Source organism: Chinchilla lanigera, unplaced genomic scaffold (assembly GCF_000276665.1).
Source record: "Chinchilla lanigera isolate Chin_1 unplaced genomic scaffold, ChiLan1.0 scaffold00161, whole genome shotgun sequence".
Classification (NCBI taxonomy): domain Eukaryota; kingdom Metazoa; phylum Chordata; class Mammalia; order Rodentia; family Chinchillidae; genus Chinchilla; species Chinchilla lanigera.
The window spans coordinates 1,785,174-1,804,320 of NW_004955562.1; the positions used below are offsets into that span (position 1 = coordinate 1,785,174).

General features: G+C 36.0%; 1 pseudogene; it reads right to left on the bottom strand.

Moving 5' to 3' along the window:
- Nucleotides 1-930: 930 nt before the first annotated feature.
- On the bottom strand, nucleotides 931-1,395 carry LOC102029567 (annotated as a pseudogene).
- Between the last annotated feature and the right edge of the window lie 17,752 nt (nucleotides 1,396-19,147).

Here is a 19,147-nt window from a genome sequence, read left to right on the forward strand (position 1 = left end):
TGTTATTATTATATGTGTTGCTTGTGCTGCTAAGCTATATCCCCAGCCCTGAAATATCATTTCTTAGAATTTTTGTGCTAAGATATGTGTCAAGAAGTCCTTGGTATACAAAGTATTTCTTGAGTGTGTGAGTTCCAATGTTTTCTTTGAGGCTGGTATGTAGTAAAGGACTAAGAATACTCCAAAGGCCTTCACTATTCCACAGAATGATAAGTTCCTCAATAATGAAGAAGGAAAAGGAAAATATTTGTAACAAATATCAAGAAGTATAAGTATACATACTTTATAAGATTCATAACCTTCATAAAATTTGAAAATCTTTCAATCACCAAGCATGCATTCATCATTTTTAATGTATGCTAGAGGGTATGGAAGCAACATTTCACAAACATCCCTTTAGTGAACTCAGAAAACCGAGAATAAAATTGCCAACTGACTACTGGACACATCTACTTGGATAGTTCATTATATTACAAATGCAGTATTAGTACAGGAAAATTGAGGATGAATTATAATTATGATAATCCTTGTGAGATAGTGTTCTAGAAATCACATTACAGTGCAAATATTTCTACTAGTAGAATTTGATGTATAGAATGTTAATGTCAAAAAAGATTTCAAATATTATTAATATATAGTTTATGTTATGAAACAAATTTATATTTATACCAGACAAAATACAATTTTAGACCTAGTTATCAATTCTGGTAACCTGACACATGCTCAAGATTCTAAGAATGGAATTAAAGCCATTTTGGGGGATTCTGTCCTTTAATAATTTTCAGAATAAAGCCATAAAGGAGCTGCCAGTTTAATACAGACACTGATCAAAGATAGGTAAAAATGGGCTGGTTTGTAGAACTTAGGTAATGTTCTTCAAAAACGTCAGCAGGGCAAAGAATAATTCTTCCCCTAACAAGCTCTCACCACTCAGGGACTTTGGTCCAGTTTTCCACAGCATCTCCTCCCAGCATCATAATCCTGCCAACACTCATCTTCTACCTGGCTCCAAGATGGCCTATATCCATACTGTCTTCCCTCCTTAAAGCTTGCATCCCAGTCTGTGTGAAAAATCCCATCATCAAAATGAGTTGTGTTTAAGTATCACATGGCATTTTCTGCACTTGCTATTGAATAGTTTTGCACAAAACAGAATATACAAGCTGTTTTTAAAATTTTATTCAGACATACAATGACTTGAACATCACTATTTTTGCTTAAAGTATTCATAAATTTCTCCATCAGTTACATAAAAGGAAAGATTACATTATAATGTGTAGCTCTTCTTTTCTAATTTTTCTAGTTCTTTGTTGTCATCTCAGAAGGGCTCATCTTGGCGCTGAGTCACTTCAACTAGGAGTCTGTGTGCCACAACTTTGAAAGACCTCCTGACATAGTGCAGAGAGATGAAATAGGGTTTCATTATTTTGTGAGACTAAATAAAATTGTCTTCCAACATTTTCCTTGTCCACATATCTGTCAAAAGACATAGGTTACATCTAAACATTGGATGTTGCTAGTTATGCTACAATGAACAGTGTAATGCAAGCATGTCTTCAGAACCCTGATTTCAATTCTGTTGGGTGTATATCTATAAGTGAGACTGATATATGATAACTCTTTTTAGATTTTAAAAATAAACTTTTAAAATATATTTCATGATAATTCTTTTTAGATCTTTCATACTGTTTTCCACAGTAGCTGCACCATGTAAATTCCAACAGCAATGAGCAAGGGTTCCAATACTTCTACATCACCATCAATATTTGTTAACTTTTGGATTTTTTCTTTTTATGATACAAATCCTAAGTGGCATAAGATGGTATACTGCTGTGGTTACTAAATGCATTTTCCTGATGGTCAGTGCCATTGAACACCTTTTAATATACCTGTTGGCAATTTGTATGTCTGTTTTGGAAAACTGTTGAATTTTCTACTTTTAAATTGGGTTATTTGAGTCTTTTTCTATTGAGTTATGTCAGTTCATTATATATTTTGTATGTTAAGTCCTTCCATACTTATGGTTTGCAAATACTTTCTCCCACTGTGTAAATTGTCTATTTGTTCTGTTGATTGCTTCCCTTGAAAAGCTTTTTAGTTGATGTACTGTCATTAGTCTATTTTTGTCTTGTGTTACTTGTGCATTATATCTCACATCCAACAAATTGTTGCTAATGCCAATGTCATAAAACTTTTTACCTGTGTTTTACAGGTTCATGTCTTATGTTTAAATCTTTTATCCACTATGAGTTGAGTGTTGTGTTTAGTGTAAAATAAATGTAGAAAATAGTTTACTTGGTCAACTTAGAGGTAAAGCAGCCAGCTAAGGGAGGGGCATGAGATAGGGTTTGGTAATCAACCATATTGAAAAAATAAAATAAAAATAAACAATGAACTGGGACTTTGGATCAAGAAGAACTTACTCAGACAACATGCAATGCAAGGGAATTTCAGGCTCTCCTTACTATGTTCCTGGGTTTTGATGAACTTAAAATGTAAAATGACCAATTTTTTTTTCTGTAAAATCCCAGTTTCCTTTAAACTGTACGTGTTAAAGTACTGAGTTAGAGAGCTTGAGTTCCACTTGGTCATTTTAAATCCACAGAGTCTGTGATAGTTGAATACTAGACACCTGAGCAATTCCTGTGCTCTGCTTAGCCAGTAGCTCCAGATTAAGAGGCCATGTGGCCACTCACTTGAGACACCTCCTCGAAAAACAGGAGCTATTCTTTTTTTTTTTTTAATTTTAAAAATAAAAGGAGGAAAACATTAACAGGCAGACAACCTTTTACAAAACAGCAAAAGAACACTACAGACAATACAGTTACAAACAAAGTGGTAGGAAATTAACAATGCTTGTTGTATTACATATTGATATCTTCAAAGTGGTTTTATTACTGTTTTTAATTAAACTCTTCTAACTTCCTCTTTTACGTTTACAACTTCATTCCTTGAGTTCATGAGATCATGAGGTGCCAATGTCATAAAACATTAGCTTGGTTCACACAGTAATATTAGAACCCAATTTCATTATTTTGCATATGGACAGCCAATTTTCCACCACTGTTTTTTAAAGTGACTATCTTTCCCAATTGTGTATTCTTGGCACCCATGATGAAAATCAGTTGACCATACGTAGGTGAATATATTTCTAGGTTCTATGTTGGCCTTCTATCTGTATGCTAGTACTCTACTGTTTTATTACAGCATTTGTATTAATCACTTTGCCATTGCCAGAACAAAATAATTGATATGTGCAACTTAAAGAAGGACACACTTATTTGTCTTATAGTTTCAAAGGGTGTACTCTACAGACACTTGACCCCAAGGCAGAAGTTGTATTGCAGAAGGACCAGGTGGGGGAAAACTGTGCAGCCCATGGCAACCAGGAAGCAAACAGAACAGGATGAGAGGGAGGGACGGAGAGAGAGAGAGAGAGAGAGAGAGAGAGAGAGAGAGAGAGAGAGAAACCCGGAAAGTGTAGTCCCAGTGATTCACCCCCTCCAACCAGGGCACACTTCTCAACAGTATATTCAGTTATCAACCCATCAATGGACTAATGCATTAATGAAAATGGCACCTGATTGATTCACTTATCTCCAGAGACCTCACATCTGAACTCATGAAACTTTTGGGAAACACTTTGGTCTAAAAATTCAGCTTCTGGCCCCCAAAAGATTTATGTCTATTTCAGTACACATATGCATTCAGTCCATTTCTGAGTCACCAAGGTCTTAACTGCACAGTTCTTTAAAAGTTCAAGTCCAGAGTTTTCTCTGAGACTCAAAGCAAATTCTTAAAACTGTGACACCCTGTACAATAAGAAATAATGTTAAATATTTCCAGTATACATAGGCCGTGGATAAATATTCCCATTTCAAAAGGGAGTAATTGGTGAATAGAAAGGGCTCAGAACAAATCAAGACCAAGCCCTAGCAGTAAAAATATTAAATACTGATTCTGTATGTCCAACACCCAGACCATGTGGTGGTTAGATGTGGGCTTCAAAGGTTTTGGGCATATATTATTTGGAATCTACGTGGCCTCTCTGTCGGGCTGGCTCTGTTCCCTGCCTGTAGCTCTCCTTAGCAGTCACTCCACACTTCTGGCATTTTTAACTTTCTGAGGTCTCTATTGAATCTTCGATGTCTGTTTTATAGCTTCACATATTACCTTCTTTTGGGTACAGGCAGGGACTGTGACCCTGTCATATCAAATTGCCTGGAAGTCCTCTGAAGTCTGAGTGGAAGCCTCTGTTGCCCCATAACTCTTACAGGATACATCCCTACACAACCAGAAACAAATGAATGATGCCAAGATCTTCCCCTGGCTTGAGTAGTAGCTGGGCCCGTATGAACCAGACTATAGTGCCCCCTGATTGCCTGGGTGGCTACACTCTGGGACACGCTTGTTTATATGGCCCTGAGTGAACAGTATTCCTGGAGAATCTCCATTCCATGCAGTTTTTCAAAGGAGTTTACCCTTTATACCTTTAAGCTTACTGTATATTACTTAGCCAATTCCTGAGATGCCCGCAAGAAATCTTTCCTTTTCTTTGTGCAAAATACTTGGCTTTTTAAAATGACGCCAATCTTTCCAGAAACTGCAGTCTCCTTGGCCACTACTTTTAACACCCATTCTTTTTTGCCAAACAGCAAAGTTTAAAAATCATTTGGCTCTGCTTTTTGCTCCTGATTCTCTCTGGAAATCTGGCTGAAAGGAGCCAGCAATACCCATATCATCAACTGAGTTTTTAACTGCCTTGAAATTTTCTGAGATTAATTAGTCCACCACCTTTAATTCAGCCTTTTGCAGAGCCTCAGGACATGAGAAAAATGTAGACAAATCTTTGCATAATGAAACACATGTGACCCCTGGGCTACTTCCCCAATGTAGTCTTCATTCTTAACTGAAACCACACGAGTATGGCCTTTACTACGCACATTCCTATCAGCATCCCTATCTTCTGAATTGTGACCAATATCTCCCATCAAACTCTGTATACAATATTCTAGGGTTTCTTTATGCTGTATCTCCAAACTTTTCTGCACTTATCCCGCAAAGCAAAATCAAAGGTTTCTGAACCACCTGATCAGGTATAGTAACAGAAACAACCTCACTTTTCTGGTATCAGTTTAGCTCTTTTTAGTATTTTACCTTTGTAACATATTTTGAAATAAAAGTATGATGACTCCAGCTTTAATTTTCAGGAAGCTTCAGCTATTCAGTATTTCAGTTATCTCAAACAACTTGTAGGATTTAAAAATTATCTCTGTAAAATATACTACCGGGATTTTGAAAGAGATTGCATTGATTTTGTAGATTGTTTTGGGCACATTTGAACAATATTAAATATTTCATTTTATAAATACAAGATATCTTTTCTTGTGTTTGTATTTAGTTTCTTCAGCGCTTTTGTTTAATTTTCAATGTACAAATCTCTCATATCTGTGGTTAAAATATTCTAAAGAATTTTATTTTTAGCGATGATATTTATACATTGGATTGTTTTATTTATTTATTTTCACATTATTCATTGCTAGCATATAGGTATAAACTGATTTCATATGCTGACATTTTATTGAGTGACTTCATCAAGTTCATTTGTTAGTTGCAATAGTTTACCGGTGCAGTCTTTAGGGAAATTTATAGATAAGATCATATCATTTCCAAAAAAAGTTAATTTTGTTTCCTCCATTTGATCTTACTTGTTTTCATGCCTAGCTCTGGTTAAGACTTTCAATATCATATTGAACAGAAATGGTGAGAGTGGACAGTCTTTTAACATTCCTTGCCTTAGACTAATTTTTATCATTGTATACAATATTAGCTGTACAGTTTTCATATATGACTTTCACTGTGTTGAGGTAATTTTCCCCTCTTATTAATTTATTGAGAGGTTTTACCATAAAAAGATGCTTAAATTTGTCAGATGTAGCACCATGTGTTAAGAAAGCCATCCTTGCACCAGTGTATGCTTTGGCAACTTGGTTACAAATCAATTGGCTGTATGTACAGTATATGGGTTTATTTCTATTGCCTATGATCCTGTTTTTATGCCAAAACTGTATAATTTATTATTATAACTCTGTAGTATGTCTTGAAATTAGGCATTGTGATCTCTCCAGCTTTGCTTTTTTTCCTCATGATCACATTGGTTATGGAGGAGGGTCTTTTGTGCTTACATATAAGTTTGGGGATTGTTTTATCTAGTTCTGTGAAAAATATCTTGAAATTCTGATGTGATTACATTGAATCTGTAGATTGCTTTGGATAGGGTGGGCATTTAAAAATATTAATTCTTCAATTCTATGAATATGCAAAGATTGTTCCACAAATCTATGAACGTTAAGAGATTGCCCCACCTTCTAGGGTCATCAATTAATTTTCCCACTGTTTTGTAATTTTCACTGTAGAACTCTTTCACTTTATTAGTTATATGTATTCCTAGGTAATTTTGTATGGCTGTTGTGAACGGGATTGCTTTCATAGTTGCCTTCCAAGGAAATCATTAGTGGTTTACAGAAAAGTTACTGTTTTTTGTACTTGTAAGTCAAATTTTATTGGTATAATTTAGATATACATAGTGATCACATTCATCATTCTTTGTGTATATGATATAAATTGGTTTTATTTGTGCCCATTCTCCTACTCTCCCTTCAACACTTCCACATTTACAAAAGCTTTGATTTTGTACTCTGCTACTTTACTGCATTTATTAGTTTTAATAGTACATATTTAGGTTTTTACATACATAGAATCATACCATCTGCAAACAGAGATAATTTGACTTTTTCCTTTCCTATATGTATGCTTTTTATTTCTTTCTCTTGCCTAATAGCTCTGTATAAATTTTCTCATTCTATATTGAATAACAACAGTGAGAGAACACTTTTGTCTTGTTTCCTATCCTAGAGGAAATTCTTTCAGTATTTCACCACTCCATAAGATGTTGGTTAAGGGTATGTCATATACAACCTTTATTATGTTGAGATATGATCCTTTTTGCCAACTTTCTTCAGGGCTTTTATCATGTTACATTTTCTTGGAGGCCTTTTATTCACCTAGTGAAACACTCATATACTTTTTCCTTCATTCTATTTATGTGATATATTACATGTAATGATTTGTATATATTGAACCATCCTTGCACTCTTGGAAACAAACCACCTCGATTGTGATACATGTATTTTGATGTGTTGTTGAATTTGACTTGCCAATATATTGTTATTGGTAATTGCTTCTATGTTCAATGGGGTTATGAGTCTATAGCTTTCTTTATTTTTGGATCTTTGTCAGACTTTTTTAACAGGGTAATGCTGGCCTCATAGAATGAGTCTGTGAGGCCTTCCTCTCTTTCAGTTCTCTGGGATAATTTAAGAAGAACTGGTGGTATTTTAAAAAACTTTGGTGAAATTCAGAAGTAAATCAGTCTGGTTCTGGGCTTCTCTTTGTTGAGAGACTTTATTATTGATTCAATCTCGTTGTCTGTCATTGGTCTATTAAGCTTTTAAAAAATGTTTCTTGATTTAGTAGCCCATATGTGTGCATAACATTTTCCTATTCTTCTACATTTTCCAATTTATTAGTATACAGTTTCTAAAAATCATCCCTAATGATCCTTTGAATTTCTGTGTTACCAATCCTAATGCCTGCTTTTATCATCTCTGATTTTGTTTACTTTCTCCTTCTGTCTCTCTCTCTCTCTCTCTCTCTCTCTCTCTCTCTCTCTGATTTTTGGAGTTAGTTTACCTAAAGGTTGGTCAGGTTTTTTTTCTTTTCAGTACCCAACTCTTTGTCTTACTGGTTATTTCTATTGTTCTTTTACACCTTATATCAGTTTTATCTGCTCTGAATTTATTCTTTATTTCTTTCTACTAATTTTAAATTTGATTTATTCTTGCTTTTCTAGATGATCAATCCACTGGTGAGAGATGGATATTGAATTCCCCAACTATTATTTTATCTTTCCCTTTCATTGTAATAGTGTTTAAAAATAAAATTGGGTGATCTTATTAGGTGAATATCAATTCATAATAATAATATCTTCTTGAAAAATTGATCCCTCAGTCATTATATGAATATGGAGACAGGAATATGTTTGCTACAGGAGGGAGACCTCAGATCTCCATATAACCACGCACATTTTGAGAAAAGCTAAAGAGAGCCAAAGAACTCCTCTCCAATTCTTAGCCGTAGTGCCCATCAAGAAATAAGTGAGAGCAAAATTCTTGGCTGAGGTGCTGGCAGAATTGAGGGAGAATAAAACCTAGTTGGCCTCACTGTATAGTTTCTCTCCACATCCTCCTAAGCTGTACATCTCAGGGACAGGGTTGTAGCTATCCTACAGTGTTGAATCTGCCACACCATGACTCTGTGGGTGGGGAAACTCAGTTTTTTCTCCAGCCTGCTATGCATTAGTGCCTGTGCACGACTGAAAGGGCAGTGGTGGTGGGAACTGCAGAGGCAAAAGCCCTCACTCTTGGCTCCCATGCAAAACCACATATGACTGACTCATCCAGGTCTTAGAAGGCAGGCTGTGTGACAGTCTTGGTTCGTTTTTATTTCTTTCAGTATGGGGTATTGAAACCAGGGCCTTCAGACTAAACTAGACCCTCAGCATTTTAGACAGAATCTCACTAAGTCACCCAGGCTGGGCTCAAACTTTTGATCCTCCTGATTCACCATCCCAGAGCAAGGATTATAGGTATGTGCTACCATGTCTAGCTCTCTTGCTTCTTGCAGAGGGTACCCTCCACTTCCCTCCACATTACAACACCCATTCTCCGCTCTGTGGAACACATAATGAGTTTGTGTCAAACACCATGGAGATAAGTTTTTGTTATGAGCGAGTGCAGATGAATGTCTACAGGGTTCCAGAGATGAATATGTAGGTGTTTCTGACCCAAACAATACTCTAAATTCATGTAACAGGTCCCTATATTAGGATGGCTCTGGGTTCCAGTGCCTTGGAGGCTTAGTGAGAGATTAAGTGAAATCTTTTACCAAAGTCAGGTTATTGTGCATATGTCACTTATCTATTTAAGCTGAAAGCTTGACAGAGCTCTGCAACTTTTCAGTAATTAGATTGCCAACATCTAAGTATTGAAATTATTGATTGTTTGCTGGGACTGTCTCTTTTTCCTTTATCTTTGCAGAATGGGGAATCCCCTTCTTCTGGTGGGTGGGTCCAGAGCTGCAAGTGTTGAGACATTTTGTTTCTCTTTTAAGGCTGCTGTCCCAATCTCTAGATTTTCATTACATTTCTGTTTCTCTAATGTTGAAGCCTAGTGTTTTCTCATAGTCATTCACCTCACCGTGCAACCACGTTCCTGCTACTTTTATTCTTTGTGCAGGTGCAGATTGGAGCTCGTTATCTCTATTCAATCATCTTAACCCAGTTTAAACAGTCCTTTCTTATTTTATGAAAATTGAATTTTACTATTAACATGATTTCTTACACTAAATTTCTTAACATTAACTACTGTTTTACATCATCATTGATAATGTCTGTACACTATTCCATTATATAAACATGTTTAATTTTTCTTACCAATTAAATATTATTTAGGATTTAAGTTGGATGTTCAAATTTTCCTCATTTATATCAAGTCTGGAATGCTCCTTCAAACCAAATGAAAAATCACATTCAAGAATTTTTTTTAATTTACTCTGAGAAATGGAACTGCAGTGTACCAGAATATAAACACTTCCTAAATGTTATTATGTATTCAATGTAGCCTTATTTAATGTAATATTAGCAACCATCAATTTATATACCTATAACACATGTAACTGAATGTTTATTTTCTTGCTACAATTCTTTTAATACTTTAAATTTTTACTGTAATAAAAACAGAGTCTCATTATTATCAATAGACTGAAATGGTTTAAATATTGTATTTTATTTATGTTATTTACCTAAGTGTTCATTTCTTTTCAAGCAAAAGTCATTCTAAAATTCTCAATCCTATGATAAGGACTTTTATAGGTTTCCTATTGATGTTACCACAACCTTAATGACCTAAAGCAACAAAGATTTATCATCTTTTAATTTTGGAAGTCTAAAGAACAAAATCAGTTTCCCTGGACTAAACTCAAGATGTCAGCAGAATTCTTTTTGAGGCTCTGAGGGGAAAATCTATTCCCTTGCTTTTTTGAGCTTCTTGACACTGTCCAAATTTTTTGGTTTGTGATCCCTTCCTTATACATAAACTGTTTGCTTTCATTAATACATCTACTAGTAACTCTAATACTGCTGCCTCCTTCTTATTAGGATCCATATGATTGCATTGGCCCATCTGGATAGTCCAGCATAAGCTCCCTGCTTAATATCCTTAATTCAGTGACATCTGAAAAATCTCTGGTCATGGACGGTAACATATTCACAGGTTTCAGGGACAAGGAAATGGACATATTTGATGAGTTGTTATTTGGTCTACCATACAACTATTCATAAATTTTTTCATATACATGCAAAGTGTATATTATATATAAAGGCATACATACATAAATTATACATAGTATATATTATATAAATTATACATATTCCCATTACTTACAATGAATTTATAAAGCAATATTAATATTTTTGTATTGTTTCATACCTTGCTTTTGTATGTAACAATATATATTGAACATCATTTTTACTATTTAATAGTGTTCTATTCCATCATTCCTGAAGATTATATAATCTTCCATTGAAAGTAGGGGTTCTAATTCCACTAACAAATAAAAACATTATTGTGAAAACTTAAGTAGATTTCCACTTTTACCTATGAAGTAATTTTTGTGTTCTGGTCCATATGTGGGGCTGTGTTACTACTTTCTCCTTCACCAAATCCCACTGAAATTACACCAAAATTTTACAAGAGGACTAAACTGAAAGAACACTGAATCATGGAAGATAGCAGAGATTTTGATAAATATCTCAAATACATATATACATGGGAAGATCCACAGGGCAGGAGTTCCTGCCAAATTCAGAAAAAAACATTGTATTTGTGCCGGAGGAACAGAAGTATAACAGTTGTACCAGGATACATGTAATTCCATTCTTTTCCCTGGAGGGAAAGATTGGCAGGATAGGCAGCCTCAGAGCCTTTTAAAAGAAGATTTTTGCTAAAACTTAGTGCACAGGGCCAGGGATACAGCACAGTGGAACAGTTAAACCTTGAAACCAACCCAAACATCCATCAACTAATGAATGGATGGAAAGATGTGTTTTTTACTATAATGGAGTGTTACTCAACTGTGAAGAAAGACAACATTGAAACATTTATAGCTAAATGGATGGACATTGAGAACACAATCATAAGTAAAATAAATCAGATACACATGAGTAAATATTACATTATCTCTCTGGGGTGAGAAGCTGGAACTGTAAATAAGCACCAAGATATACAATAGATATTGTGAAATAGGTAGAAACTGTTCAAAATGAAAAGTGAACTGAGGGAGGAAGGAAAGGAAAGAAGAAAATCAGAAAAGAAGGATAAAATGAAAATAGAGCTTTGTGAACAGGGATCAGATGGGAGTCTGAAAGGATGGCACAGAAATGAGAAAAAGAAACAGAGGAATCAAGACATATGATATTCCATATAACAAATGTGGTCACTATGTATACATAAACTGTACCAATAAAGTTAAATAAAAATTTTCAAAATCCCTTCTCACAGAAGTAATGTCAAAAAAATCCCCAAACCTGGAAAAAGTATTTGACATATACATAAGTGAGGCATATGTAACTCCCATTAGCCATAACCAAAATTAATCTAAGACCTCTAATAACCAAGGCATATAATAGTCAAGATCCCAGAAATTCAACACAAGAGCAAAATATTAAAAGCTGTTAGAGAAAAGAAACAAATCACCTATCAAGGAAAGCTGATCAGAATCACAGCAGACTTCTCAATACAAACCCTTAAGTCAAAGAGAGCTTGCAATGAAGTATTTCAAGTCCTAAAAGTAAAGAACCTGCAAACCAGATCAATGAACCCTCAAAAACTATGTCTCAAAATCACTGAAGAAATAAAATACTTCCATGAAAAGAACAACTGAAGACACTCATGGCCACCAAACCAGCACTCCAAAATGCTCTATAGGATATTCTAGAAAATAATACTACAATTCCATGAGCACCAGTAGAAAGAATCCATCAATGAAGGCAAGCAATTAAACAGAGGGGAAAGACAGGAAATCAACAACAGAAAAATAATATGACAAGGATGGCAATACATATCAGTCATAATCACCTACAAAAATGGTCTCAATTCACAAATCTAAAGAAACAGACTCCAGAATGGATCAAGAAGCAATATCAAATGTGTTGAATATAAGGAACATTTAATTCAAAAAGGAAAACACAGTTAAAGGATGGAAAACCATACTTCATGGAAAAGGAAGCCAGAAAAAAACCAAGGCAGCTGTTCTAATGGGGACAGTGTGAACTTCAAGCTGAGACTGATCCAAATTGATAAAGAAGATTGCTACATATTTGTTAACAGAAATCTCTAAGAGCAAGTAATAACAATTATAAATATATATGCAACAAACACCAGTGCAACTATGTAAAACAAATATTAACAGATAATAAAAACCAAGTAAACACTAACGCAATTGTAAAGGAGAATCTTTTTACCCCATTGACACAAATAGAAAGATCAGGTAGACAAAAAATGAACAAAGACATATCAAAACTGACTGAAATCTGTGAACAAATGGACGTAATAAATATCTATGATGTTCCACTCCACATTAGAATACACATTCTTCTCTGCTTTGCATTGCACATTCTCCAACAGAACACACAGTAGCTCATAAAACATACTTAAGTAAACCTAAAAGAATCAAAATTATCCCATGAATACTACCAAACTATACTGCAGTGAAATTGAAAATCAATGGCAAAAGGAAATTAAATAACACCATCCTGAACAACCAAAATGCCACTGATGAAATTAAAGAAAAAACTAAACAGTTTGTAAAATAAATGATAAAATTAAAAAGTGCATGGAAACTTGTGGGACACAATGAAAGGTGTCGTATTATGGAAATATATAGCACTGAATTTCTATCTCAGGACAACAGAGTGATTTCAAATAAATAACCATATATATTAGCAGATCCAAAGCTGAATAGTAAATTGAAACACATATTTAATGGGGACCATATCTGATTCATCCTTGTACCACAGTATCTAATACAAAAATTGACAAGCTTTCTACACGTATAGCAAGTGTTCAGCAATTGCTTGTTAATTTGAACTAGATTGGTGATTTTTGAACATCCAGGGGCACTGTCCACGTAGATGGGAGGACCACATTGAGTGGAAGTACCGAGGGGTGTGCTGAGCTAGGTCTGGCTTCTTATGGGTGTGCCTAGCAATGGAAGCCACATAGACAAGAGATACTGGTGGGGCTATCATTCATTTCAGGGATCAGGTTTTTTTCTGATAGACCTGAAGATTGATTTTTCTTCTCTCTGTATGTTTTTGGCTTCTGTTTTTCTTCCCTGTGTCAAAGTTAAATACAGATTTTTTTAAACACAGATATTTTTAAAGCAATTAAATAAATGATCTTATTAGATAACTACTAACGTAGTGTGAAAACTGAGCTCCATTTCAATTTGCATAAAAAGAATTTGGGCATCTTAAAGCAAGTATATAATTTGAGGAACAGTAAGTTCAGACAAGTGAAAATTATAATGGATTGGTCAGGGTAAATATGATTAGGTCAGCTATGTTTGTTACCTGGAAGTTATCAACATTAGGATTCTGTCCTTCCAAGAGACTGAGAAAAAGAGATCCTATCCTTTGCGATAATTACATTTCAAAGTAATGACTCTAAGACCCTTGAGAGAGTCACTTCTGTGTTATAAGAGAACAATATTCACAGCAGTAAGCCCTTTCAGTAAATACTTATAGAGGAAACTCTGTACCCTATCATCAGGTATTAGGTAAAACAAACTAAATCTTCCTGACAGCATTGAACTTAAAATCTGGGATCAATCTTAGGGCTGTGAATGTAGGTAGCTAAAAGCAGTGCTACAGCTTAGTTAAGTCTCTTAGTGCACGTTTTTGAACGGTGTTATGTGTCAAAAGTTCTGTAGTTTTCAACTGTTAGGAACTGTGAGGATGTCAGTGGCCATTATGATGTGAAGAGAAATTAAATAAATGGTTAATGTTAACCACTATGTAAAGGTCACCTCTTCTTACTTTTCTGCTGACACTTTGCATCTCCACCCCGAATCAAAAGGGGAGCAATCTTATGTAGATTCAGTAATTCACACCAGGCCCCACCAAGTAGATGTCAGGGTCCTCTCCTTCACTGGATGCAATGATGAATACCTTACCCCAGGATAACAGCCCTCTTTATATTGCAAAAGAACAATCTAGGCTGAAACTTCCATGTGGTACCATGTTGCCTGCTGACCTCACAGGAAGGAATGCTTCTTTATTCTGTGTTCAAACTTTCAGAACAGAGGGAAACTTCTGAATCCATGGTCATCTTGTGTTCTCTCATTCTTCATTCTCTTTGACTTCTGTATTCAAGGGAAGTGAATACTCCTAGGACAAAAACTCTACCCTGATGAACTTGTGCCAAACCAAGTGCTTTCAAGGAGGGTAGTTTGAAGCATACTGCTCAGACATTAGACTCCAGCTCCCAACTCTTTTCCTAACTTTGCACCCTTAGAAGAGAAATCATCCTCACTGAATGGGAATCCCTGAGGGGCACGTAAAGCAGCTGGTTTATTTTAGGACACTGAGATCTGCTTAAAGAGACTGCTCATGACACTCGTCCTAAGTGTCTTTTGTTTGAATGTCTGAAAAATAATACATAAATAATACAGCTAAATCTCACTATTTCATAACCACTGAGGATTAATATTTACCTGAAGTATTTACTAAAGAAAGTGAAGACTAGCAATCCTGTGAACCCAATATTCATTCAGACTTAGCTACAAAGATGTCAAGAAGTATCAATCTTAATAGCAAAGTTTTGGCATGCAGTTATTAGATTAGGATACCACTGGCATTGATTTCAGTTCTGACACCATCAAATAGCATATGTGTGGCCTTGAGCTTTTCTATCAATTTCTTAAAAATAGCTACAAGTTGTCTAGAAAGAGATGTTGAATAACCTGTCTAAGGGCCAGTAAGTGATAGAATCAGCACTGTATAGATCCAGAATTCTTTATCATTCTAATGTATTGTCCCTCTCCTTATGAGATGCTTGATTTATTCTAATGGAATCTAGAACAAAACTGTCTTGAAGTTCCCTTTTCCTTTTCAACTACTTTACATCTAACCAGTAATCCTGTCTGTGGAGAATTTTTTAAGGCATTGATGATTATCTATTAAGAGAGAAGCTGTTTTCTGAAACCATTTTGGAAATTCCTTGTAGGAAGGGAGAAGGACACTACAGTGTCCTTTGAACTTGAAAGTGTTTATGGGATTATATAGCTCAACAGTGTAAGAGGATTTAGGAACAGTAGTTACAAAAGTTTTAATTGCCTTGAAATCCACATATACCAGTAGATCTTAGCTATTCCTTGGACTGTATGTCTACTTGTGTATGGAATATATATGTACACAGAAAGTGATGGAGAGAAAGAACAGACAAAAGCTTCCACAACAACCAATGGTCTCCAGAAGAATAAACTCTTGGGTTTCAGCTCCTGAAAGTGAATATATTCTCAAGCCTATCTACCCAGAAAAGATCTTAATCATAGGTCAAAGTGGACTATGGATGGCATTGTAGAGGATGATGAGCTCATATCTAATGAACATCAATTCTACAAGCCCCATTTGATCAAAACTGGGTATGTAGGGCACCCAGAATTTGTAATTGAACTCAGGCCTTTTGATTTTTCAACTTAAATCATGTAGACAAATAATTATATTTGGTCTGTTCTAAAGTCTTAAGAGTGATTTACAGTGGAGTAATTCATGCAGTGCCCTGTGTATGTCTTGTTTTCCAAAATCCACTTCCATCCCTACATATTCTCCTAGGCAGTGTAAATATTAAGTTAATGCTTGAAGAACAGAGAGTACCTGGATATCCCTTTGCCTTCAAAGAAGTGGCAGTGATCATAGAGAGACTGCCACCCTTTTCTTCACCATAGGCTTGTGCCCCACAAATCACACTTGTCATTTCTGGAAAACCACATGTGATGTCTGTGACACTGACCTTTTTCCTGCTTTTGTTTTGCATACTGAGAAGCTCTAGATAAGTTAGGAATTCTGTCAGGCAATTGTTCCTTCAGCATTTCAAAAGACATCCCCAACCCTTTTGGAAGCCCAGAAAGGGTGATGTTTCAAAGTGCCTAGAGAGATTTCAGGTTTACATTCATTCACCTTCTGAGGGCTATCAACTTGCCTCTCTACTCTGGCCCTGCTTTGTATCTTCAGAAATTCAGCAAATTTAAGTTGGAATATACACAGATCAGTACTCTTAGTGCTTGGACTTCAAGCTCACTGTCATTGACTGTCTCTGTGACCTTGGAAATATTAGTTCAGCCTCAGTTTACTGTAGTATCAAACAAATATTAAAATGCTTCTTGAAAATATTGTTAGAAAGATTAGAGCTAAGAGCATGAAAAACCCAGCACAGGGCTTGACACGTATTTATTTAGTACTACAACAATTAGCACCTTTACATTGATGGTGCCGTACCTTGGCCTTGGCAGATTATGCCTTACTAGAGTGTCCAGTGTTTGAGGACCCAGAAAGCCAAAAAGTTAGAGCAAGAAAAACTGAATACTTTAGTCTATTTTCTTCTTTCCCTTCCCCTACTCCACAAATGTAATGGTTGATACATTGTATCAACTTGAGAAGTTTAAAAGCTTAACTAAGTAACTCAGCAGTTCTACATTCTGGGTTGTAGAGGACATGCCCTGCAGTGGCTGTTTACAGTCCAAGATGTTGTAATGCTTGATTGATTGTGTTCACTTGAGAAGTTTAGAAGTATCACTAACTGACTCAGCAGAGATCTAGGGTCCTCACCTTGTAAACATCTTAAGCCTGTGCAACAGGAGGGAGGGGAGATGATGTGAGTGCTACCCCCATCCTGGGGCTGATATCCTGTTTACAGTATAAGGGAAGAAGAGAAGCTTGTCCACCCCTTTCAGTCTTGTTACTTTTGCTGTCTACTGCTGCCACGAACAGTTGCCCATCACCATGCCACGCTGCCTTGGAGTCATCTGATTACAGGCCTAATCTTTCACAAACTGTGAGCTAAACAAACCTTTCCTTCCTTAATTTTGAGTGTTAGGCATGTTTTCCCAGCAATGAGAAAAATGTAATTAACACAAGTATATATAGATTTAGGGTACAATGGGGCCGAAAAATAAAAACTTTAAGGTTTTGTGTGGAGGTAGGACTTCACTTGAAGGCCCTAGATTTTGAGCTGGATACTCTCCCACCTCATTACCCCACCCCATTCCATTTATCAGAACTCCTTCAGCTCAGTCTTTCCAGTTATTAATTTTCTCATCACCAAAGATCCTGCCCTTAGCCTTTAGTTCTTGGAATGCAGGAGATCAGTGAAATGCGGTGGAGACTGTATCACCCTGGCAACAGTGAAGTATCCTGCCCGGTGATTTTCACAAGCTGCTCTAATTAGGCTTCTGCATCACAGTCAGTCAGACAGGAAGGCCAAAAGTGCATATGTTTTCTCTCCCTTTGTACTCCCCCAGCTCTAAGTTGTTCTCTCCTGGAGGATGACAAAAATGTGAGGAATGGGGGCTTTCTGCTCTGATGCCCTTCCCACTGCATGGTAGCTCTCTGTCCTCTTTATTTTCCATCTTTTCCTCCCAAATAAACCATCTTCTTTTTCTTGAAATATGTTAGGAGTGTCATTCCACTGTCTTCTGTTAGAAGGTGACAGTTGAGGTAGCCTCTGGTGATTAAAAGGATGTAAAAGAGCAGGAAACTTTGGGTGCCAGAGATGAAGGAATAAATCTGCATTCTTCCTACCACATTTAGAGGTGACTTTCTGTATGATATGCACCCTAGTGCCGCGGATACCTCTCAGATAATATTACCTGAAAGCTCCCTAGAAAAGATTTGAGGGGAGCTGCAAGCTGGGTTAGAAGCTGTGAGAGGAATCAGGATGAAGAGAGCCAAAATGCTAGCACTCACCTTAACAGCTTGGGTGCTGAAATAAAGAGCCCTTGTGGCATATCCTGTACAAAGTTTCTTCAGATAGATTGTTCCATATGACAAAAGCTTGAGGACTAGCTGCCTTCAGGAAAACCAATATTGATTCTCAAGGGTACTGTCTGAGGATATGGGCCCTTGTTAATTTTGCCACAGACTTATTGCTCCTACAGCCCCCTCCCTGAACTTAACAGTGTCTACTTTCACATCTCCCTATAGCACTTTACAGGCTACCCCTATCTTCACAAGCATTCCTTTTTCTCCCTTTCCCCAACTTCATGTCTCACAATACATATCACTAAAGTACAGCTTGTTCCAGCCCTCCATCCTTTCCACAACTTTTCCTGGCTGTTTTCCTTCTCATTCTGACTCATGCTCTTACACATTTCCCAACAGTTCTTGGACCTCGCTGCATTCTCTGCTGTCTCTCCTAGAACCTAAATTTGAGGCTTATTCCTTTGGACTCCCATAGCACAATCCTACCTGTTATATTACTTGCCACTGCACAATATAATAGTTGCTGGCTTACTTCCATGACTCTTCTCCATTAAGCTCTAGGGCCCAGCTAGGACTTCTTTACTCTTATAGTTCCAGCACATATTCCTTTGCTTAGAATGTGCAGGGGCTTAATACATGTTTATAGAATAAAAAATTGTATAAGCAGGGTATCTAATTCATTATACTTTTATTTTTCATTATACTCTGGGACAACAAGGCAAATACAGGCAAATGGTAATCTTTTTACCACAAAAGAAGACAAAAAGGAAAGCAATCAATGACTAGTGCTTTTGTTTTTGTTGTGTATGTTTTTGTGTATTGTTGTAATTTAACTTCTGCATCTAATCATTTTACTGATTATTTAAAATCATAAATATTACTGATACATTTTACATAGCTATCTGAACTTGTATACTGAAACAAAACAAGGTGGGAAAATAAGCAATTTATAAACATTGATCATGAAATTAACTTAAGGGTAAATTAGAA